Source organism: Pseudorca crassidens, chromosome 19 (assembly GCF_039906515.1).
Source record: "Pseudorca crassidens isolate mPseCra1 chromosome 19, mPseCra1.hap1, whole genome shotgun sequence".
Classification (NCBI taxonomy): domain Eukaryota; kingdom Metazoa; phylum Chordata; class Mammalia; order Artiodactyla; family Delphinidae; genus Pseudorca; species Pseudorca crassidens.
Window position 1 is genome coordinate 55256917 of NC_090314.1, and position 24456 is coordinate 55281372.

The 24456-nt window shown below is 54.0% G+C and overlaps 1 pseudogene; it reads right to left on the reverse strand.

Annotated features, from left to right (window-relative positions):
* The window catches only part of LOC137212919 (transcription initiation factor TFIID subunit 13 pseudogene), a 72518-nt pseudogene that overhangs the window by 46318 nt on the left and 1744 nt on the right, over positions 1-24456 (reverse strand).

Genomic DNA, 24456 nt, shown 5'->3' on the forward strand with positions numbered 1-24456 from the left:
AAAAGGCAAAAAGAAGTCATTTCAGCTCCAGGAAAGGTGGAATGATAGAAATGCAGCTTCCATGCAAGAAATCTTATGGGGTGGATGGGACTATGGTTGCCAGATAAAAGACAAGATGTTTGGTGCTTCCCTGGTGGCGCAGTGGTTGAGAGTCCGCCTGCCGATGAAGGGGACACGGGTTCATGCCCCGGTCCGGGAAGATCCCACATGCCGCGGAGCGGCTGGGCCCGTGAGCCATGGACGCTGAGCCTGCGCGTCCGGAGCCTGTGCTCCACAACGGGAGAGGCCACGACAGTGAGAGGCCCGCGTACCGCAAAAAAAAAAAAAAAAAAAAAAGACAAGATGCTCAGTTAAATGTGAATTTCAGATAAACAATGAATAACTGTTAGTATATCCCACATATTGTGTGGGATACACTTATCCTACAAAATGTCTGTTGTTTATCTGAAATTCACATTTAACTAGGCACCTGGTCTCCTGTTGTTTCATTTTACTAAATTTGGCAACTTTTGGTGAGACTAAAGAACAACGATGAACCTCCGCTCCCCAATAAGTGAATTCTTAATGTGCAGAAATGCTGGGATGCCAGGGAACATTCACAGCTGCAAGTGCTCAGAGGTGGCCAAGCGGGTGCTCTTGGTCTCAGTGGGCTTTAAACACACTGGAATCCTTACTTCCGGGCAGTGAGTAGGGCTCCAGCTAGAGCACCAGCTCACCAGGCGGGCGCTTCTGTCTGCTGTGCTGTCCCAGCCCCTAGAACAGCACCTGGCACATAACAGGCACCAAGCAGATGGTTCCAGAAGAGATGAAGGAAGGAAGGACAGAGGGAACAGCCTGCTTCACACTGGCCATCTCTGGGCATCATTCTTCATCACGGAGGCGGAACCACCACTTGCCGGCCCATCACCTGCTGGTGCTGTGTCCCTCTGTCTGCTCCTTGTCTCCCCACTGGGATTAAATCCTCTGAAAGCCGCCACTGCACCTCCCTCCTCATGGCCCCGGCCCCGCCCGCCCGCAGACCCTGCACACCGTAGGTGCCCCCGCATCTCTGCTGCCACAGCTGCTGGTGGGGACAGGCCAGCAGCTGCAGGCACCGGCTTGAGTGGCTCTTCTCACCCGGAGTGGGGTCCCTGGTGGAGGCAGGGCCCCCTCCTCATGTGCTTTGCATATGCTTTGCATAAACACTACCCTTGGTGGGAGTTTAAAGATCTCTCTCCACCACTGCTGAAGCCTGAAGTCTGGTGCAGTCAGAGAAAGGGCCTTTTGTGCATCCCTAGGTGGGAAGGGGCAGGGGGCCAAGGTGAGGGGCCTCAGGGCAACCTGCTCCCTGGGGCTGGGCAAGGCTTGCCATGCCAGCCAGAGGGCAGAGGACCAATGCAGGGCCCTGGAGAACTGGGAGAGTCCAGACGCCCACCCCTGCTCACGCTGGGCCTGGGAAGGTGGGCACAAAGGAGACTGGCCCCGGCACCCCACAGGGCTGGCCCCTGAAGCACAGAGGGCAGATGTCCTCCCTGGGGGTTCCTAGGGGACCGACTCCACCCCCAGAGCTGGCCCCTCTCCCAGAGGCCAGGTCACAGGGTGAAGCTTCTGGCCACAGAGAGGGTGGGGATGGAGGCTTTGTCCCCAGATGCTGCGCCTTCCTTCCTCTTTCTGGGAAAGGAGAGGCCGCCCTGCCCTGTAGGCCGTGGGAACCTGCCCAAAAGTCTCCCCCAAGGCCACTCCCGGCTCCCTGCACCTGAGTGGCGGGGAGGGGGCATGGAGTGGGCAGGGGCAAGCAGCACACACCTCTGAGGGTGAGCCCCAGATCCCAGGGAGCACAGATGAGGGAGGGGGGACGGGAGGGAGTGTCAGCACAGTGGGCAGCACTGCAACCTCCGCCACGTCCCCTACCACGCCCCCTCTGCCACGCCCCCGCAGAGTGGCGGTGAGAGGCCAGGTCTCCCAGGGGAGGGTCACAGGGAGCTCTGGTGAAGGGCCCTGTCCACCAGCCTGGGAGATGTCCTCTCCCTTCCATGCCCGGCAGACCCTTGGACGGAGGCCTCCCTAGGGCCACCTGCCCCCTCAGGGCAGGCAGGGAGCAGCATTCGTGGAGCTGGGCCGCGTGGGGCTGCGGGCTGGCAGGCGCTCACTTCAGGCCTGGCTGGGACGGCATCTGGGCTGGTGGTGAGGTTGCGAAAGGGGGGCAGGGGCCCCCCCGCCCCCTCAGCAGGCTGTACCAAGCTGGGCAGGATCCCTCACTGGCCCCTGCTTCTCTTCCCAGCTGTCACGAGAATGGTCCTGCTGTACCTGTCATCTTCCAGGGAGGGGTTAGCCTGGGATTCAAGCGCAACAGGAGGGGGAGGAGAGGAGCTTGTCTGTGAGGGGAGCAGGGGGGCGACGGGCGAGGGGAGGGGGCGGCCCTGGGCGGGCAGAAGCTGGCGCCCTACCCCGCGTTCTGTCATTACCGGAATCGAGGAGGGCCTCCTGGGGTCTCAGCAGAGCTGCCTGCTGGGAAGTCCCTTCCTCAGAGGCCCCTCCACCCCTCCCACAGGCCTGGCTGTGCCCGCTGCCCCAGCCTGGCCCCTCTCCTGGTTCCGCTGCAGGCGATCCCCTGCGGGCCTGAGGCTCGGGGTGGGCATCCACGCCAGCTGGCTCTGCCCCTCTCGAAGGAGGCCTCCTCCACCACCACCACTTGGTTTACAGGACACCAGGCACTGAGGCCCAGGCTTCTGGGCCACGCGGGGAGCAGAAAACCCCTGCTGAAGGGTGGGTGGGGCCGTGGGCACTGAGCAGGTGGGAGGCCCTGCCTGGCCTGCCTGCCTCTGAGCCCCCAGCAGGCAGGCTCTCCGCGTCACTTCTGCCCATGAGATCCACCCAGCAAACCCGTTCCACAAGGAGCTCGATAACAGGCCAAGGCCCTGGGGACCAGGCCAAGGAGCAGGGTTTTAACTGAAATCTAGCATTTTAACTGAACACAGTCAGCTTATTGGTGAGTAGGGGGTGGGCAGCTTCCTTCTCAACCCCGCTTCCCAGAAGGAAGGAAGTCCATATTGTTAGATGCCACAGCAGCCCTTTTGGGCAATGAGCTCCTCTTCCCAAGACGCTATCAGCCTCCAAATGCCTCATCTTGGGAGAGAAGGAAGGAGTCTCAGTGCCTTCTCTCCTCCCAGTCTCTCCTGCACCCCGGTGCTGCCCAGAACCCTGACACCAGTTCTCAAGGGCCAAGGGAGTCTTGGGCCAAGGGAACAGGCAGGCCTCCCCTGGCAGTGACCTGACAACACCCACCCTACCCTGGCAAGGGCCTAAGGTCACGGCTCAGGTGTAGACCTGCCTTTGAACCCTAGCTATGTGCCTCTGGGCAAGTCATCTACCCACCCTAGCCTCACCCTACACTGTGCGTCAAAGCATCCCCCCACACTGGGTTGTTGGGGGGTTGAAATGGGACGGTGCTCGGGAGTGAAGAGCCTGGCTTGCTGTAAGCTCTTAGCACACGTTAGGCAGAACCACACAGCACTTGCTGCTAAACCCACCCTAACTAGTATCAGTTACAAGAAACAGAAACCCACCTCAAAAGAGAGCTCAAGTCAAAAGGAGATTGAAACACAAACCAAAACCACTATTAGACACTACTTCATACCCAGTTAGATGGCTATGATGAAGAAAGAATGAAAGAAAGGAAGGAAGGAGGAAAGAAAGAAGGAAAGAGAGGGAGAGAAAGAAGGAAAGAAAGACAGAAAGAAAGAAAGAAAAGAGAAAAGGAAGGAAAAAAGAAAGGAAAAAGAATTGGAACCCTTGTGCATTGCTAAAAGGAATGTAAAATGGTGCAGCCACTGTGGAAAACGGTATGGCAGTTCCTCAAAAAGTTAAACATAGAATTATTATATGATCCCGCAATTCCACTTCTGTGTATACACCCCAAAGAATTGAAAGCAGCATCTCAAACAGATACTTGTACACCCATGTTCACAGCAGCATTATTCAAAATAGTCAAAAGGTAGAAGCAACCCAAGTGTCCATCAATAGAAGAATGGATAAACAAAATATGGTCCATCCAGACAATGGAATATTATTCAGCCTTAAAAAGGAAGGAAATTCTGACACACACTACGACATGCATGGACCTTGAAAACATTATGCTATGTAAAATAAACCAGTCACAAAAGGACAAATATTATGTAATTTCTCCTAGATGAGGTACCTAGAATAGTCAAATACATAGAGATAGAAAGCAGAATAGTGGTTGCATGGGCCTGGGGGAGGAGAGAATGGGGGGTTAGTGTCTAATGGGGATGGAGTTTCAGTTTAGGACGATGAAAGCGTTCTGGAGATGGATGGTGGTGATGACTGCACAGCAATGTGAATATCCCTAATGCCACTCAACTGCACACTTAAAAATGGTTAAAATGGTAAATTTCAGGTTATGCATACTTTACCTCAATTTTTTAAAAGTTTAAAAACATCTTACCAAGAAAAAATAAGCAGATCAGACAAATATAAGAAGATATTTACAGTTACGGAATCTGGGTGATGTTCTACGGGGATGTGCTATACCCCTCTGCCTACTTTTGTTTTCTATAATTTATTTATTTTATTTATTTTTGGCTGTATTGGGTCTCCGTTGGTGCGCGCGGGCCTTCTCTAGTTGTGGAGAGTGAGGGCTACTCTTCGTTGCAGTGCGCATGCTTATTGTGGTGGCTTCTCTTGTTGCAGAGCACGGGCTCTAGGCACGCGGGCTTCAGTAGTTGCAGCACTTGGGCTCAGTAGTTGCGGCACGTGGGCTCAGCAGTTGGGGCTCGCCAGCTCTAGATGTAGGCTCAGTAGTTGTGGTGCACAGGCTTAGTTGCTCCGTGGCATGTGGGATCTTCCCGGACCAGGGATCAAACCCGTGTCCCCTGCATTGGCAGGCGGATTCTTAACCACTGTGCCACCAGGGAAGTCCCCAAAACTATTTTCATAATAAAATTAAAAATAAAAACGAGGGAATTAAGTTATCAATCCTGCCTCTTCACTCCCTTCTAGCAGAGTTAGGCATCCATGTCCTTGACGTTGGGCATAGCCATCTGTCTTAGCTTGTATAAAGTACCATAAACTGGGTGGCTCATAAGCAACAGAAATTTCTCAGTTTGGGAGGCTGGAGATCCAAAATCAAGGGGCAGCATGGTCAGGCTCTGGTGAGAACCCTCTTCCTGGTTCACAGTCGGCACCTTCTCACTGTGTGCTCACGTGGGGAAAGGGGCTGGGGAGGTCTGTGGGGTCTCTTTTATAAAAACACTGATCCCATTCATGAGACTGGAGCCCTCACCACCTACCAAAGGCTCCACCTCCTAATACCATCATATTTGAGGGTTAGGATTTCAACATCTGAATTTTCGGGGGACACAAACCTTCAGACCAGAGAGCCACGTGACTTGCGTTGACCAATGGGATGGCAGTGATATGCACTGAGCAGACTTGAAATGCGCTTGCACAAGGAACCTGCTCTCTTGCATGGCTGAGACAGTCCCAGAAAGAACACACTTAGGGGCTCTTGCTGGTCTAAGGAGGACAAGAAACATGTGGAGCAAATCTGGACCCAACCCACAGCCCGGAGCCAAGCCTGGATCTGCTGAAACCCAGCAAGCTCACAGACATGACAGCAAAAAATCAATGCTTACTGTGCAATGCCACTGAGAATGTGGGGCTGTTTGTTATAGGGCCTAATTATGGCAGTAGCTGACTGATACACGGAGTTTCTCATGGAACACAAGAGAAGTCACTAGTCTGTACTGCATCTGACAGACAGGTGCTCTCTGGTTAAGACAAGCAGAAAAGTAGCTTATGGGTGTATTGGTTAGCACTGAACAGCCTGCATAGAATAGCACTGCTGGACCCTCACTGCATGCTGTCTGACCCTACCATAGGCCCTGGGAAGGCTGTCTGGACACCAAACAACCAAGAGGACAAATGTCCACCACCAGCGGGAGTGCAAGGAGGGGCTGGAGGCAGGCTTGGGCTCTCAGCTCTGCCTCTGCTCCTTCCTGGGACGCAGACTTCATCACACCCGCTCCTCCTCACCTCCTGGGCCCTGTGCATCCACATGCACCAGCTTCCCAGGCTTCAGCCACCTTGAGGGAGACCTGCTTCTCTTCCTCAGCTGAAGAACCCCTTAGGTGAGGTGCCCATGAGCTCCCACCATAACCCTGCTGAGGGCAGGGAGGGAGGTTCCCGGAGGTGAGGAAGAGAAGGCAGGGGAAGCAATAGGTGTCACTGCGGTGGGGGGGGGGGGGGTGTCTCATAGACGTGGGTTCAAGCCTCCGCTCCGACATTCACTCACTTGTGACTTGGGGTCATTGTCTAAGTCAGGTGTGATATGAAAGTCAGTTGTTCGACAACCTCACTCGTAGAACTGCTAGGATGTACGGAAACCCCTGGCACATAGCAGATGCTCAAGAAAAGCACACAAACAGCAATGCTGACAGCAGCTCTGGAAGGAGAGCTGAGTGCATGGGGAGGGCTGCCGACGACAGGAGCTGGGAGGGCGCACACACCCCCTGAGCTGTGCTCAATGCACCCCATCTCCGCCCACATCTCCCGCTTGTTAAACACAACAGGAGGCAGAGGAAGAGGGAATCCACTGGCGTGGACCATAGGGCAGCCTTCCGGTCACAGAGCAGGCGGGGGGTGGTGGGGTATGGAAAGATGACAGGGGATATCTGGCCGGGGACATCCAGTTCCCTGAGGGCTGCCCAAGTGAGAGCCCCTTCACTGTGCTTCCTGAGCTCTCCCCCCACTCGCAGACACACATCCTCATTTGAGGTGTCCCCTGGGGTCATCTCCAACCCTCTGTCCCCTCATCTCCAGGCCTATGAGTCAGTCAGTTCCATCCCCCCTTTCCTCCTCCCCACAGATCAGAGCTGTCATGGCTTCTCCATCCCCATTGCGGTGGTCTCGGCCCAGCCCCCGCCATGCTCATCTGGACCAAGCACTCTGGTCTCCAAACAGCTCCCCAGCTGCATCTCCCCTCCCCAGCCCGTGTGCCCCACGGCTGCATGGCTGGGGTTTCTAAGGCAGGTCTCCCCGTGCCTGCAGGTGCCTGCTCTCCCATTCACTGTGGTCCAGCGGCCACAGAGGCAGGGGCTGACACCCCCCTACCCTGCGCAGTGCTCAGGGCCCCCACCTCCCCTGGGGATCACAGGTGCAGCAGAGCACGGGTCCTCGAGCCAGACAAAAGGGGGTGTGAGCCCAGCTTTGTCACTCCGTTTACTCACATTCATTCATTCACTCATTCATTCAACAAACCCTCATCTGTGCTAGGTTCTGCCCTGAGCTCTGCAGACCCATCAGGGAACAAGTCCACGCCCCTACCTTCATGGGGTCTGCACTGAAGGGTAAGGGAGTTAGTCCTCGTAATGTGCTTAGGACAGGGCCTGGCGTGGAGTAAAGGCTATAGAGATAGTCGCTCTTATTATGAACTGCTAGCACCCACCTAGCGAGCCAGCCGTCTCCAGGCTGACAGCGTCCCGCCCTCCTTGGTCCCACAGATGCCCGGATGTTTACATGTCTGATCCCACCACCACAGCCTGGAGGGCTGGATCGCTGCCTATTTTCCTGTCACCCCCTAGGCCCACACAGGGGCTGGGGGCACAGTGGGCGTGCTGGACTCAGTGGAGAGAGACCCATGGAGCCCAGAGCCAGCCCACAGGTCCCCTGCAGTGGGGTGCCTCTGCCCCGAGGGACATGGGACCGTGTGCAGAGCCTGGCCCCAGGACAGGAGTCCAGCGTGCTGGGCAAGTGCTCCCAACGTTGGGACATGCCCTGTCCCCACTCCTTGGGGGAAGGGAGGTCCCTGCTTGCCTCTTGGAAGATAAATGAAGCAGAGATGGGGCGGAGGGGCAGAACCTTGCAGCGAGGGGCCAGCGAGTAGGGGCTCGCAGCCTGTACCCTTCTCTGGGCGAAGGCAAAGTATGAACCCTGGTGGTGCTGAGGGAACCCAGAGTGCAAACTCCACATCTAGCTGTGGGCCAGCGCAGGCACAGTCGGGGGCCTTCCCTTAGTCATCTGCAGCGAAGCATTTACAGTCAATAAACGGGCTAATTAATTCTCTTCAAAGACCTCTCAATTATTCATCCTGGGCTACAGACAGAATAATTAGAGCATCGCCCACTCACAGCTCTGAAAGTAGAAGCAGGCTGGGCCACAGAGCTGAGCCCCCTGGGCCCACACAGCCTCAGGGGTCCCCAGGGGCCCCTCCCCCATAGAGACAAGGCAAGCTTTATCCCTGGGGCTCAGCAGGATGGAACCCCTCTTCTTCCTCAAACTTGCAAGCAGCCCAGATCATTACCCTCACTTCTCAGGGGAGGAAGGCAAGACCCCAAGCAGTCAGTGACTTCTTTTGCCCAACAGCCCATCAGAGCAGACCTACGTACACAAAGCCAGGCTCCGGGCATGCAGCCTCCCTTGGGGGGCTGCCAGGTGTGGGCAGTGGGGCTGCTGGACTTGAGCTGAGCCCTCTCTGCCTCTAGGAGAGAGGTCTGTGCTGGGAGGAGGGGCAGAGGAGGGAGAGGGGAGAGCGAATCCGCCAGCAACTGCAGGCCAGGCTAGGTAGGTCTGCTGCCCCACCGACTGCAGCGGAAGGCACCCTTGGGCGGCTGCAGCCCAGCGGGGACCTTGGGGTTCCACCGGGAGCAGTCCTGGCGCCCCAGCAAGACTCCTCCAAGGCGGCAACGGTGGGGAGCTAGCTTCCCTTCTCCACTCCAACTTTCTGGAGTTGCTGAAGTCCCATCCTGGGGCCCTGAGGGAGAAGGCAGCCGGCCTGCCCCTGTCCACCTTCTCCTCTCCAGCCCAGGTCCCCCACTGCCAGCTCTCACTCCCCTGACTCCCCCAAAGAGCATCGGCTGGCCGGCAGGCGAAGGGTTAACTCCCAGCCAATCCCAGACCGCGCCGAGTAGGGGGTGGGGGGCCCGGGGGCGTGCCTGTCGGGAAGTATGGATTTCTGCAGTGGTTTTACTGGAAAAGCTGTAGCTGTAGGTGGGAGGGGGTCACCATGGCAACTTCTGGCTATGGGAACAGGTTGGCTGGTGGGAACCAATTCTTCCAGGGGCCCAATGGGGCCCTGCTGGCGCTTGGCACCCGGGAGGGGGGCCCTCGGCTGCCTCCCGGAGGATCCTCACTTCTTGGGGCGGCACAGAGACCCTCCCCAACCTGGAATTACCGCCTTCCCCACCTCCCTCCGGCAACACTCCCCCAGGGCTGGGCCCCAGACTCAGCCGCCCCGCCCCCACCCGCTGAAGCGCGCCCCACACCCGAGCTGTTAATCGATGAACCAATTACCCAGGGCCGCCCGGAGCTCGCGGGAATCTCCCTCTGAAAGAGCTTTACCTCCGGAGACATCCTCGACTCCGAGGCCTGGGGTGAAACTCAGGGAATGCCATGCATGAGCCTCCCCTTCCCTGGCCCTGCCCAACCAAGGGAGCCTAGATTCCAGGGGGCCCAAGAGCTCACCCCAACGCGGCCCCTACCCAGCCCCGACCGGGAAGATTCCGCCCAACGCGGCAAGTTCAAGGAAGTCCTCCCCACCCCCAGCATAAACATGCACACCCTCTCTGCAAGGGACAAGGGCCCCGCCCTCCCCCCCGAAGCCCCAGATGGGGAGGGGAAGGCAGCCCCCACGCACAGGGGGCTCCTGGGTGCACTTCCAAATCTCCATGCCCTCTGCCCCCGTGGAATTCCAGGCAGCTGGCGTAGACGCCACCCAGCGCCCCTCCCCATCGCAGGCGCCCCCTACCCCCAGCCAGACCTCCCATCGGGACCCTCTTCCGAGGCTTCCCAGGCCGCTGATTCAGCCCTCGGCCCCAGAGGGCCTCGTGGGTGCGGCTGGGACGAGGGTTAGGCCAGGGTTCGCTGGGCACTGCCGGTGGGGGGAGTCGGGGAGGCTCCCGGGCCCTCCATGCTCAGGTTCCTGGGGGCCTGGAGGATTGGCCTCGAAGACCCCCCTGCAAATCCTGCACACGTGGGGGGGCGGGTGCAAGGAGGGGTGTGTGCACGGGAGGCGCTTCCAGGAATCTCCAGTGGCGCTGCCCAAACGGCCAGGAATAGAGGGCATATACAGGACATAAGCAGCTCGAGGGACCTGCTGGGGAGGGGGGCCAAGTGAAGGGGCAGGCCCGGCCCACTACCCTCCCATTGCTCCAGGAAAGACCACCCGCCTGAGTCCACGTGGGCACCAATCCCTGCTCTGCTGGAGGTCCTTAGGCTGGTGACTCCTCTGAACCTCAGTTTCCTCATCTATAAAATGGGCAGGAAATGTCTCCAGGGGATGGTGAGCACTAAAGAAGACCATAATGCCCCGGCTCGTTAACAGGTGCGGGGTCCCAAGGTCATGCCCATTCTCTTCTCCTGCCACCTCCACCAGGCAAGAGCAGGGACCCTTCTTAAGGCTTCCTGGGTTGCTGCTGAAAGATGTGGTTCTCCACTCTCCTTCGCGTCCACCAGGGACTCACCGGGGAGAACTGGCCCCCTGGAGTGGCGCCCCCTGTTATGGGGATCGGGGCAGGTCAGAGCCCAGAGAGGTTAAGCCGCCCCAGGTGTTAATTCCCGCAGGCCGGATACCCGTTGCGGTTTCCCAACGCCCATCAGGGCCTGAAAGAATCAAAGCGACCGTGAATGGGGTCCTTCCTTCCCTCACCCCCGGGCTGATTTAGGGGACGCCTAAACTAGCTTCCCCTGGCTCCCCACTGCTCCTCCACAGTCCCCTCCCCGCCCCCGCTCCTGCCCTGGGCTTCCATCTCGCGCTCTCGGATCTGCCGAATCCCGATAAAACGTTTGGGGGAGATAAGTGCTGCGTATAAATAATTAAGACCACATGCATATTCGCCAACAGAAAAAAAGTTTAAAACCCCCATTCCGGGAACAGCTGCCTGCGTGGGGTCGGGCGAGACTGCCGAGGCCCACCCCTACCCCAGTTGAAGCCCGCCCCCGCTTACCCCCCCTTGCTCCTTGTGGAGGGTCTGCCGGGGCTCCTTCCCCAGAGAGCCCCTCCCCCAACCCAGGGGGACTGTCTCCCTGCTTGGCCCAGAGTGGGCAGAGTGGGCCGGGAGAGGGTGGCAGAGAGGCTCTGAGCCCACCGGTGGGATGAGGGAGACCAGCACCACCATGGGGGTGGCCCTCACACACCCTCGGAGGCCAAGCCCCTGGCAGGATCCGCCACCCCAAGGCCAAGCACCCATGGGTGCTCAATAAACATTTACAGAATAAACGAATGAATGAACCAGCAAACTAACTGACCCCAGGTTTCAGGGGACTGTCTGTCCTGAGCGCTGGCAGAGGGCAGGCAGCCCTCATCCCCAACCAGCTGCTGGCAGACACGTTTCCCAGGTGCAGCTTGTGGGCCTTAGGTGAGAAGGCTGGAAGTACTTCCAGAGGGAGTCAGGCCACAGGCCAGGAGAGTGGAGTTGCCCTCCCACCCCCCCACACCCGCAGGAGGGTCAGCACAAGATGGTGCAGGGCTAAAGGGAGGCTTGCCCTGTCGTGCCCCTGCTCAAGAACCTGCCATGGCTCCCTCCTGACAGCAATGTCTAATGCCTGTGTGGAGCTGTCCCCCCGGTAGCCTGCCCTCTCTCCACAATGCATGCACATCCTGTCTCTCTCGGGGTCCACTTCCCATCTTCGGAAGGAAGGCTCTCCCAGCCCTCTACTCTTGCTTTTCTCACCCACATCTCTTCGGGTATTTCCTTAACACCCATGCTCCAAGCCCCGTGCTGGGATCCTGAGAACGAAGGACACAGGCCTTGCCCTCAAGTAGCCTGCAGCCCAGTGAGGGACACCGGCAAGTGACGGGTAACGAGGCTCTGAGGTAAGCCAGGTGCAGAGGAAACAGGGAGAAAAAGGTGTGTCTTGGCAGAGGGTTGAGGGCTATCATGGAAAGCTTCCCGGAGGAGAAGACAAGCTAAGCTGAGTCTGGAAGACAGATAGGATTCCTCCAAGTGCAGAAGGGGAGCAAGTCCTGGGGGTGCCTCCAGGCGCTTCCAGCACTGCCCCCTACTGGCTCTACACACACCTGTGGTGCTCGCAGCCAGAACTTTAAGGTATGGGTTCCAGTCCTTACCAGCAAGTTACCCTCTGGGACCTCAGTTTCCTCATTTGTAAAATGCGGATCATGGTCCCGGCCATGCAGAGCTCCTTGTGATCTATCCTTGGCCCTCTGTCATCGGCAGGAGACAAAGCACCCTACCCCAGCACCCAGCACCGCTGGTAAAACTAACAGGTGCCCAGTAGATATTGACTGGTAGATGGATTGAGGACCTCAGCATTTTCTTGCTGATCTTGCTTCCTCGGCACCAACAAATCCCGGCAGGGAGCACTAGCCTCTGCTCACCCGGAACTTGGGGAAACGCAATAACACTCCAGATCACTGGCATCTTGTACTGTCACCCACCCACCTGACCAGGAACATGTGATGGCACAAGCTGTGCCCTGCCCCTGCTCTGGGCCCCACAGGAGCGTGACAAATATTTGTTTATGGGGTTAAGCACTCTAGTAGCAAAGCTCCTCCCAGGGGCCCAGGGCTGGAGAGACAGGTGGGTGGGCTCAGAAGGTGCCACTCCTGCGTGCTGCCCTCCATCCTGAGCAAGGGGTTCTTGGGTTCCTGATCAGAGGGCCCAGCCATGGCTGCCTCTCCCACAGCCCGTGCCAGGGCGAGCTCAGTCTTGTCTCTGTTCCAGATGGGAGGAAGTGCCCACCAGAGAGAGGCCTGAGCCCCATCTATGCCCATGACACCTGCTGGTCCTCAGACCTCCCCCATCAAGCCAGCCTGAGCCTTACCACTGATGCCAGCTCTCCAGGTCCCTGAATGGAGGACCTTCCTTCATCCTGCCATCCTGGACTTCAAGCTCAGTAGGAAGGGGCCCAGGATAAAAGATCAGAAGCCCTAAGAGACAGTGACCTTCAAACCCTCTCACTGTTTGGACCATGCACCCTCTCATAAGAAATGTTTGAACTCACAACTCCATATGAGCTCATAACTATATATGTACAGTTATTTATAGGTTTCAAGTTTCCATGACTGTATGAATCTATTACCTGCATTATAAAATATTCACAGAAGATAGACCTTTTAAAAGGACGAAATGTAATCCTAAGCATAAAGTTCTCCTCCCCACCCCAGTAGATTATCCTGTGTGTCCCACTCTGGACACCAAAGTCAGGGAGAGGCCTCTTGGACTCCCCAGCTAAGACGGGGTCCTTGGCAGCTCCCCCGCTTTGGCCCATTCCCCAGCCTCACGTCCCAACCTTCCTCCTTCCCAAAGACTCCCCCTCTGAACTCTGCCACCATGAAGACCTGCTTTCCCTGATACCAGTCATCCTGTCGGAAGCTGGGGACTCAAGCCCAGGATGTGCGGGGGCCCCCAAAAAAGGGCCATCTCCCATCCTCTGCAGGGCTGCCATGGGAAGAGAAATTAGACTAGTCTGTGGCACAGGGGACAGAAACAGGCCCACCGGGGACAAGATAACAGAAGGATTAGGGCTCCTTATAAGACAAACTTCCTGCAGTTAGGGCACAGAGGGAGGGTGCTCTTCACTACTAGACAACCGGGTTTCAATTGTACCTCTGGGTAAATGACTGATGCTGGGGCTGTCTCTAGGGCGAGAGGCAGGTGTGCCATCACTAGGAATACCATTCATAAACAAGGTAGGATCTACACCCAGGGCGCCGGATGTCTGTTCCTGGATTCAGAGCCCGGTGGACGCTGGGCTGCCATTCTCGCCCACACTCCCGTGACCTTGCAACTCCTCTGGGGCAGTTGGGGAGGCCCATCCCGGGTGCACATGGCAGGGAAGCCCTGGAATTCTGCAGCAGAAGCCCTTTCCCATCCTTGTCCCTGCGGATAAGGCCCAGGAAAGCTCTCGGGTAGCGGACCCCAAAGCCCCGACTCTTTCTGTCCATGTGAGTCCCGTCCAGGTCTGCTCGCCAGAACCTTGTTTGCGCTTCCTTCTCACACAGGCTCTGGCCCCGGTGGCTGCAGGAGCAGGGAATGGGGAAGCAGGGGAGGTCAGATGGGAGGTGCTCTCCGTGGGTACTCTGCCCAGCCGAGGGACAAGCGGAGGAGCCCGGCCGCCCACCACCCAGCACCTGGACCCCCAGCCTCCGAGCCTGTGGCCCCTCGCCCTCGGGTCCTCCACCCCCAGCACAGGGTCAGCATACGCGGAGCAGGTCCCACCCCAGACAGGCCGCCAAGCCCATGCCCGGCATCTGACCCCTCTGTGTTCCCCGCCGGGTGGGCTGAGGGGCCAGAGCAGAGGCCCCGGGAACAGGCGAGGGCCCGGTCGGCATGGAGCTGACCCTGCGCCTCGGCCCGGCCAAGTAACAGGAAGCGAGAGGCCGATGCCGGTAAGAGAGCAGATTCGAGAGATTAGCGGTCTGCTGCCTGATCAGAAGCTGCCTGGAGTTGGAGGACAAGTTACTGGAAGGAGGAGGAAGCTGCCGCAGTAAATAACGCCAGGCCCTCAACACTGGCCTCCCGCTGACGGGGCCCAGCCGGGGCCCGGGGGTCGGCGGGGGCAGAAGGTGCAAGGGTCTGCTCTGGTGGCAGCCAGAGCCGGGGGGGCCTGGGAAGGCGAGGAGTCCAGAGGGTCCCCTGGGCCCAGATGGCGGGTCCTGCAACTCAGGGAGTCTCCAAAGCTCTATACCCCGCTCTCTCCTGGCCCTACTGCCTGTGCACACCCAGCCCCTCCTCAGGGAGGCCCTTGAGGTGGGGACCCAGCCCTGGGCTTGCTTGGCTCCCCCCACAATCCTCCCTGCCCCCACCCCAAAGTGATTCCTGGAAGGCTGGCTGCTTCGCAGCAGAATGGAGGGCGCCCTGGGGGTACTGTCCCAGCGGATTTCCCAGGATTCCGGCGCTCGGCCCACCCTCCTGCCAGGCTTCACCCTGGGCTGTTCTGTCTCCCGAGGCCCCCCAGGCCCCTGAGGAGCCCTTAAGACCCAGAGCTCCCTGTGGCCCAAGCCCTGGAGCCCAAGGTGTGGGTGCTTCTGTGGAAGGGGTTGGACCCTGACCCAGTACTCTAATCCCGAGAGGCTGAGCCCCCAGCCTTGCACACTCTGGGAGGGGCCCTGAGAGGCAGCAGAGGTCTCCCACCCACACAGGGGTCACGGAGCTGTAAGGCCTGTCCAAGGCCACCTTTGTCCCCAAAGCCTTGGTGGCATGTGCCTCCCATCTTCCCTTTCACTTCCGACCAAGACCTTCCCCAGCCCCATCTCAAGTGCTCCCTCCCCCAGTCAGGACACGCCGATTCCCACTCTGACCCAGGCAGTCCCCCAGTGCACGCCTGGGCCACGCCTGGGGTGGAGGGAATGCAGCCCCCATGTCACACGGGAACCTTCTCTCCAAGCTGCAGTTTCCACACCATAGGACAAGCAAGTGGCTCAATTTAATGGGAAAACTGAACTTCCAAACTTCAGAAGACGATTAGGAGAATGTCATCATGACCTTGAGGAAAGGAAGGTGTTCTTAAACAAGACATTAATCATAAGGTGGAGGGGGGATTTAATTACAGAAAACAAAGAGCTTGTAATCTATGAAGAATTCTACAGGGGCTTCCCTGGTGGCGCAGTGGTTGAGAGTCCACCTGCCAATGCAGGAGACACGGGTTCGTGCCCCGGTCCAGGAAGATCCCACATGCCGCGGAGCGGCTGGGCCCGTGAGCCATGGCCGCTGAGCCTGCGCGTCCGGAGCCTGTGCTCCGCAACGGGAGAGGCCACAACTGTGAGAGGCCCGCGTACCGCAAAAAAAAAAAAAAAAAAAAAAAAAAGAATTCTACAAAAGTGAAAAGACAATCCATAAAAAGGGGGAAATTTTTTTGCCATACACGTAACTAACAAGGGTTAGTATCCAACATATGGAAATAACCGACAAAACAATTCAAAGAGACTTAATCAGGCTCCTCAAAGGAGCGGAATCTGAAGGCTAAGACCTAAGCAAAGGTGCTCACGTCGGTCAGTTACCAGAAAGAGCAGATTAAAATCACAAGAAACAGCCACGCGTCCACCAGAATGACTGAAGTTTTGAAGTCTGACGATGATGCGGAGTGATGGTGAGAACGACAAGCAGTGGGTACCACGGCGGCGTTTAAATCATTTCAGCCACTTTGGGGAAGGTTTGGGAGTGTCCAGTAAGGAGGAGATAAGGATTGCTGCCTCAGCAGTTCCTTCCCAGGCGTTTGCCCTGCAGAAATGTGTGCACTTGTGCCCCAGGAAACACGAGTGTGAATGTGCCTGCTCACAGCGGGGCTGTTTGGAAACCAAGTCTGAAAACAGCCAAAGGTCCCAAAATGGTAGAATGGAGAAATATATCGTGGCACACAGTGGAAAACCGCACAGCCATGGCAAGAGCCAGCTACAGCTGCAACACGGATGAATCTGGCAGGCGGAGCGTCAAAAAAGGAGCCAGTCACACAAGGGCACACATGACCCAATTCATAGCAAATCCAAAACCTAGCAGTACTCGGCTATGACTAAGGACCCATCCATGGCGGCAAAACCATAGAGCAAGGCAGGTAATAAGCATAAAAGTCAGGCTGCAGCACAACTTCTGGCAGAGGGAAGGGGCTGTGCATAGCAAGGAAACTTACTGGAATCCTGGCCGTGTTCTATTTCTTGATCTGAGTGGCAACGACATGGGAGTTCGTTTTATATTTATTTGTAAAACTGTACAAATATGCTTCATGTGATTTTCTGTATTATGCTGGGTGATAGCTCATTACTCTTTCAAAAACACAAGTGCATCTGAGCACCCACTGTACCAGGCACTGGGAATCCGCACAGACTTGCACCCAGCCCTGCTCCTGGCACTAATGGCCCAGGAGCTCGTGGAATGAGGATGTGGTTTCCCCTTGGCCAGCACAGCATGGGGTCTCCTGGCTACCATAACCTCAAGCTCACTGCAGAGCCTGCCTGCTGAGCAGTGAGGCGCAGCCCCCCACTGCTCCCGTTCTCTCCTGCTCCCCCACCCTGCTTGGAATTCCAGAGATGGCTCTGGAGGGAACCCCTCTGATGCACTGTCACGTTTCCCTCCCCAGCGGGGGAGGCACAGGGGCTTGAACAGGCTCCTCCCATGCCCTACCCTCCCTCCCACCAGCACATATGACCTTGACATACTGTGCCCGGCCAGAGGCCCCAGGCCCAGAGCTCTGTCCCTTGTCATCCCCCAGTCTTCAGAGATGATGGTACAAAGAGCTTTCCCTCGACTCCCAGGCTGTTGGGCCTGGACCCAGGCCAGTGCCCTATAGATCCTGCAGGCTCAGGGCCAAGAGGATGGGATGGGAAGGACATCTCCCCAACCTGTTTACAGGACCCAGGCCGCTATCTCCAGCTCCAATCTGCTGCCTTCCTTTATCTCAGCGGGGCCAGCCCCGGGTTCCCAGCAGCGGCCTCGCCGCCACTCACTTCCTGCCAGCGGCCCAGCGTTACAGGAATACGCACACTGAACTTGGCTCGTGCATGTGTATGTGTGTGTGTGTGAGTGTGCGCCCACACCCCAGAGCCTGCCCCTGGAGGGGTGCCAGGGAGCCTGGGGGTGCCGCAAGAGGCAGCCACCCCAGGACTCATATCTCGCTCCCCTGAGAGCCTGCCCCGTCCTCCTACTGCTCTGAGTAGGCCAGGGAAGGGGCTACCTCGGGGACCCCCAGCTTTCCCCAGCATCTGTTCCTCATCCACTCCTGCCCCCTCCTGCACAGGGCCCCACAGCCCGCCACGGTCAGAGCTCCCGACGGGGCTCCCCACCTCACACCACAGTGTCCGCACTGCCTGGGGGTCCCTGGGGGCAGGGGAAGTTGGGCCATGTGTCTCCCTCATCTTCCATTCAACTGGAATTACTGAGTGCTGTGGGCTGGGCTGGGCTGGGCACACAGGACACCTCGAAGGCCAAGAGTGTCCCGGCCCTGCCTATAACCTGCGGTCAGTGACAAGAAGAGACCCTACCTGCACCCCAGAAGGACAGCCACCTCCCTCCCCTGCTGGACCAGGGTCAGGGAGCTTCCTGGAAGGAGCGTCTCAGCTGAGACAAGAAGACAGAGAAGGTGCTAACCAGGGACACGTGCCGCTGACTGGGGGGGTTTCCGGGCTGAAGGAGCAGCAGGTGCAAAGATGTCAGGGTGAGAAGGAGGCCAGCACATTTGGGGAAGCAGAAAGCCTGCAGCAGTGTGAGGGAGGTAGCTACGCGGAGGATGCGACCAGGGAGGGGCTGCATCTGGGGGCAGGAGCCCAAGTTGGCTTGACCCGGGGCAGTGGCTATGGGGTGGGGGTGGGGGTCTGCATGGAGGCAGGAGAGGACCCCACGACCTCCAGGGTGGCAGCTGGGGAGTGGGCTGGACTTGCCCTCTGAGAAGAGGGGGAGGGAAGGGGATCAGCTCAGTGACCTGGGGTGGGGGGCAAGAAAGGCTGGCTGCACCAGGGGCTTCTGGCTTCTCATCTGGGACCTGTGACCTGTCCCCAGCTTACCAACAGGGTGACTCAGATCTCAGACACACACTCTAGGGGGACACACATACACACAGGCATACATATGTATACACGGGTACACACACACATGGGCACACACACGTACCCACCCCCCCCACATGTGTACAGGCACACCTCATTTTTTTTTTTTTTTTTTTTTTTTGCCGTACGCGGGCCTCTCACAGTTGTGGCCTCTCCCGTTGCGGAGCACAGGCTCCGGACGCGCAGGCTCAGCGGCCATGGCTCACGGGCCCAGCCGCTCCGCGGCATGTGGGATCTTCCCGGACTGGGGCACGAACCCGTGTCCCCTGCATCGGCAGGCGGACTCTCAACCACTGCGCCACCAGGGAAGCCCGCACACCTCATTTTATTGCATTTCACAGACACTGCTTTTTTTTTTTTTTTAACATATTGGAGGCTTGTAGCAACTCTGCATCAAGCACGTCTATCGGCGCCATTTTTCCAAGAGCATTTGCTCACTTTGTGTCTCTGTGTCACATTTTGGTAATTCTCCCAATATTTCAAACCCTCCACCAGCAAAAAGATTATGACTCACTGAAGGCTCAGATGATGATTAGCAATTTTAGCAATAAAATATATATATATATATATTTTTTTTTTTGCGGTACACGGGCCTCTCACTGCTGTGGCCTCTCCCGTTGCGGAGCACAGGCTCCGGACGCGCAGGCTCAGCGGCCATGGCTCACGGGCCCAGCCGCTCCGCGGCATGTGGGATCTTCCCGGACCAGGGCACGAACTCGTGTCCCCTGCATCGGCAGGCAGACTTTCAACCACTGCGCCACCAGGGAAGCCCAATAAAATATTTTAAATTAAGGTATATACATTATTTTTAGACATAATGCTATTGCACACTTTTTTAAATCTTTTTACTTTTCTCATATTTTATTCCTTATATTGATAGGTTAAGAAAGTAAAATCTTCCTAAGTACTGATTCACAGATAATGCTTATAAGTGGCACACAAAACATTCAGTTTCACAAACAGTAATATCCAATGATCCCCTTAAATGCAATTTTAATCCTTACTTTAAGCTAAGTGCAAGAATAATACAATAAGCTAAATACACACAAAACCTGTATATGCTGAACTACAAAAGTGGTTTCCATAGCCACACATGGTCTTCACATTTCCACAATGAACAAGTACTAACAAATATGTTAATAAAACACTACCCCAGGGCTTCCCTGGTGGCACAGTGGTTGAGAGTCCGCCTGCCGATGCAGGGGACACGGGTTCGTGCCCCGGTGCGGGAAGATCCCACATGCCGCGAGGCGGTGGGCCCGTGAGCCGTGGCCGCTGAGCCTGTGCGTCCAGAGCCTGTGCTCTGCAACGGGAGAGGCCACAACAGTGAGAGGCCCGCGTACCGCAAAAAACAAAACAAAACAAAAAAACACTACCCCAAATGCTTATCCTGGCATCGGCTTTTTCCGCAGTGCCATTCCTGCTACTGAAAGCACTTATTTTTTTTTTTATAATTTTGAATTTTACTTAATTTATTTTTTTATACAGCAGGTTCTTATTAGTCATCAATTTTATACACATCAGTGTATACATGTCAATCCCAATCGCCCAATTCATCACACCATCACCCCACACCCCCGCGGCTTTCCCCTGTTGGTGTCCATACGTTTGTTCTCTACATCTGTGTCTCAATTTCTGCCCTGCAAACCGGTTCATCTGTACCATTTTTCTAGGTTTCACATACATGCATTAATATACGATATTTGTTTTTCTCTTTCTGACTTAACTTCACTCTGTATGACAGTCTCTAGATCCATCCACGTCTCAACAAATGACCCAATTTCGTTCCTTTTTATGGCTGAGTAATATTCCATTGCATATATGTACCACATCTTCTTTATCCATTCGTCTGTCGATGAGCATTTAGGTTGCTTCCATGACCTGGCTATTGTAAACAGTGCTGCAATGAACATTGGGGTGCATGTGTCTTTTTGAATTGTGGTTTCCTTTGGGTATATGCCCAGTAGTGGAATTGCTGGATCATATGGTAATTCTATTTTTAGTTTTTTAAGGAATCTCCATACTGTTCTCCATAGTGGAGTTTACATTCTCCACAGTTTACATTCCCACCAACAGTGCAAGAGGGTTCCCTTTTCTCCACACCCTCTCCAGCATTTGTTGTTTGTAGATTTTCTGATGATGCCCATTCTAACTGGTGTGAGGTGATACCTCACTGTAGTTTTGATTTGCATTTCTCTAATAATTAGTGATGTCGAGCAGATTTTCATGTGCTTCTTGGCCATCTGTATGTCTTCTTTGGAGAAATGTCTATTTAGGTCTTCTGCCCATTTTTGGATTGGGTTGTTTGCTTTTTTAATATTGAGCTGCATGAGCTGTTTATATATTTTGGAGATTAATCCTTTGTCTGTTGATTCATTTGCAAATATTTTCTCGCATTCTGAGGGTTGTCTTTTTGTCTTGTTTGTGGTTTCCTTTGTTGTGCAAAAGCTTTGAAGTTTCATTAGGTCCCATTTGTTTATTTTTGTTTTTATTTCCATTACTCTAGGAGGTGGATCAAAAAAGATCTTGCTGTGATTTATGTCAAAGAGTGTTCTTCCTGTTTTCCTCTAAGAGTTTTATAGTGTCCGGTCTTACATTTAGGTCTCTAATCCATTTTGAGTTTATTTTTGTGTATGATGTTAGGGAGTGTTCTAATTTCATTCTTTTACATGTAGCTGTCCAGTTTTCCCAGCACCACTTACTGAAGAGACTGTCTTTTATCCATTGTGTATCCTTGCCTCCTTTGTCATAGATTAGTTGACCATAGGTGCGTGGGTTTACCTCTGGGCTTTCTATCTTGTTCCATTGATCTATGTTTCTGTTTTTGTGCCAGTACCATACTGTCTTGATTACTGTAGCTTTGTAGTATACTCTGAAGTCAGGGAGTCTGATTCCTCCAGTTCCGTTTTTTTCCCTCAAGACTGCTTTGGCTATTCGGGGTCTTTTGTGTCTCCATACAAATTTTAAGATTTTTTGTTCTAGTTCCATAAAAAATGCCACTGGCAATTTGATAGGGATTGCATTGAATCTGTATATTGCTTTGGGTAGTACAGTCATTTTCACAATATTGATTCTTCCAATCCAAGAACATGGTATATCTCTCCATCTGTTGGTATCATCTTTAATTTCTTTCATCAGTGTCTTATAGTTTTCTGCATACAGATCTTTTGTCTCCCTAGGTAGGTTTATTCCTAGGTATTTTATTCTTGTTGTTGCCATGGTAAATGGGAGTGTTTTCATCTTTAGTGTATAGGAATGCAAGAGATTTCTGTGCGTTCATTTTGTATCCTGCAACTTTACCAAATTCATTGATTAGCTCTAGTAGTTTTCTGGTGGCATCTTTAGGATTCTCTATGTATAGTATCATGTCATCTGCAGACAGTGACAGTTTTACTTCTTCTTTTCCAATTTGTAGTCCTTTTATTTCTTTTTCTTCTCTGACTGCCGAGGCTAGGACTTCCAAAACTATGTTGAATAATAGCGGTGAGAGTCGACATCCTTGTCGTGTTCCTGATCTTAGAGGTAATGCTTTCAGTTTTTCACCATTGAGAATGATGTTTGCTGTGGGTTTGTCGTATATGGCCTTTATTATGTTGAGGTAGGTTCCCTCTATGCCCACTTTCTGGAGAGTTTTTTATCATAAATGGGTGTTGAATTTTGTCAAAAGCTTTTTCTGCATCTTTTGAGATGATCATATGGTTTTTCTTCTTCAATTTGTTAATATGGTGTATCACATTGATTGATTTGCATATATTGAAGAATCCTTGCATCCCTGGGATAAATCCCACGTGATCATGGTGTATGATCCTTTTAATGTGTTGTTGGATTCTGTTTGCTAGTATTTTGTTGAGGATTTTTGCGTCTATATTCATCAGTGATACTGGTCTATAATTTTGAAAGCACTTATTTTTAGAAGCTTTAATGTGACCTGGGAAAATGAGTTCTCTTAAAACCTGACAAATAGTATAAGCCCCAAAGATTTTAAATCAAATAAGTCTTCCAACACAGAAGCATTCATAGGGGACTTTTAGTTTCTCAAAAAATAAAAAATTAAAATTAAAAAAATCACTCTTGTTATCTAAAGAAAAGAGTATTAAAACAAATTATGTTAAGACAAATAAACACTCCTAAAAAAAGGTTGTATTTTCTATCATTTTCTCCTTAAAAGAAACACAAACCAGTTCACTATCTTTTAATAACTTAAGACTACTGTAATCTAAAAACTTTAGAATACATGAAACACGTCTTAGCTATCAAAGGTACCATTTAGATTTCACATATTAAACAGCTACAGTACAGCCTACGATGGCACAAGTACACTTAAAACATAAATATTAATTCATCATTTAGACGGTCAGAAGTCAGAAGGAACTGAATGGTTTGCAAGGTACTTTGACTTACATGTGGTCACTAAAATCCAGTAAGTAATTCAAAGTATGGTAATATAATCGCAGGCAATTAAAGGCTCAAATATCACTATGAAATTGAAGACATGAAAATAAAGACTGAAAACTTTGTGGTTCTCTAGCTTTCATTCACATGGCTAGATATCAGAACCTTACTGTGGAAAATATAGTTATTAAATATGATTTCCCCAGAAAATAATGAAGCTGCAGAAAGTACAAAAGGTGTCAAGAGCCATAGTCGTAGTTTGCTTCATCAAATGCTCTTCTAGCTCGTTTCAGTTCTTCATTCATAGTAAACAAGTCTTTAACCCTAGCAAACTTTCCTGGGTCCTTTCGAATCAAGAAGATGATATCTTCAACTTGTACCTGACCTTGTCTTCCAATTGACATTGCCTTGTGAGTCATTTCAGTGATGAACTCTATGACAAGGTCTTCAAGAATATCTACTGACTCAGTATAAGGACTCTGACCATCCCCAAACCCATACACCATACACCGTAATTCTTTAGAAAAAAGTCTCTTTCTTTTACCCTGTCCACCTTCTGCACCTCCTCCAATTTCTTCATTTTCCTCCTCAAAGGTGGGGTCTTCTTCATCTGCCATCTCAGCAGCCAGCCACCGCCAGTGTGCACCCGCCTCCCACGGAGCTGCTATTGCACACTTAAAAGACTACAGTGTAGTGTAAGCATAACTTTTATGTGCCCTGAGAAACCAAAAAATTTGTGTGACCCACTTTATTGTGATACTCACTTTATAGCAATGGTCTGGAACCCAACCTGCAACATCTCTGAGGTGTGCCTTACACTTACATAACAAATACTTATACACAGTTACATATACCCCCATGTGTGTGCACATGTAAATGCATACCTGTACATGCATACATGCGTGGACATATCAACATGCACGTGCACACAAACTTATACACGTATACATGTACACATACATACATAGACACATTCACACACGTGCATGTGCCTACACAACCCCGAGACCAAGCCTTGTTCAGAGGGTCTCCCCCCTTGATAAGACCTCAGAAACAGACCTCACTGGCCCAGGGAGAGCCCCCCCACTTCTCCCCTGATAGCCTGAGCTTTCTGGTCCCCCCCACCCCCTGCACTGGAAGCCACCACTAGGCGAGGTGGGGGTGGCCAGGTGCCCTGAGACAAGATAGGAGGTGATAAGCAGCACCTGGCAGAAGCAATCTCCGCTGGGCCCAGCCTTCCCCGGAACAGTCCACTCTCTGGGGAAACAGCTCTGCTATGGGAGGAGGAAGGCCCAGTTTGGTGACCAGCTGTGTCACCTTGGTGGCATTCTTGGGTAGCCCCCAAAAATGGCAGGTAGCCCCCTGCCCAGCCCCCCTCCCCTGAGGTTGCTGTGAGGATTAGCTGGGAGGCTGTAGGTGGGAAGGCTTGGCAAACTGTGAAGTGACTGCAAACACAAGGTCACTCTGTGGTTCTGCCACGGCTGGGAGGTGCCTGGGGATCCAGCTGTTTGCCCCCTTCTCCCTGCTCCCCTGGGAGCCACCATCACTGCCCCAGTCCCTCCCTTCCTTCCCAC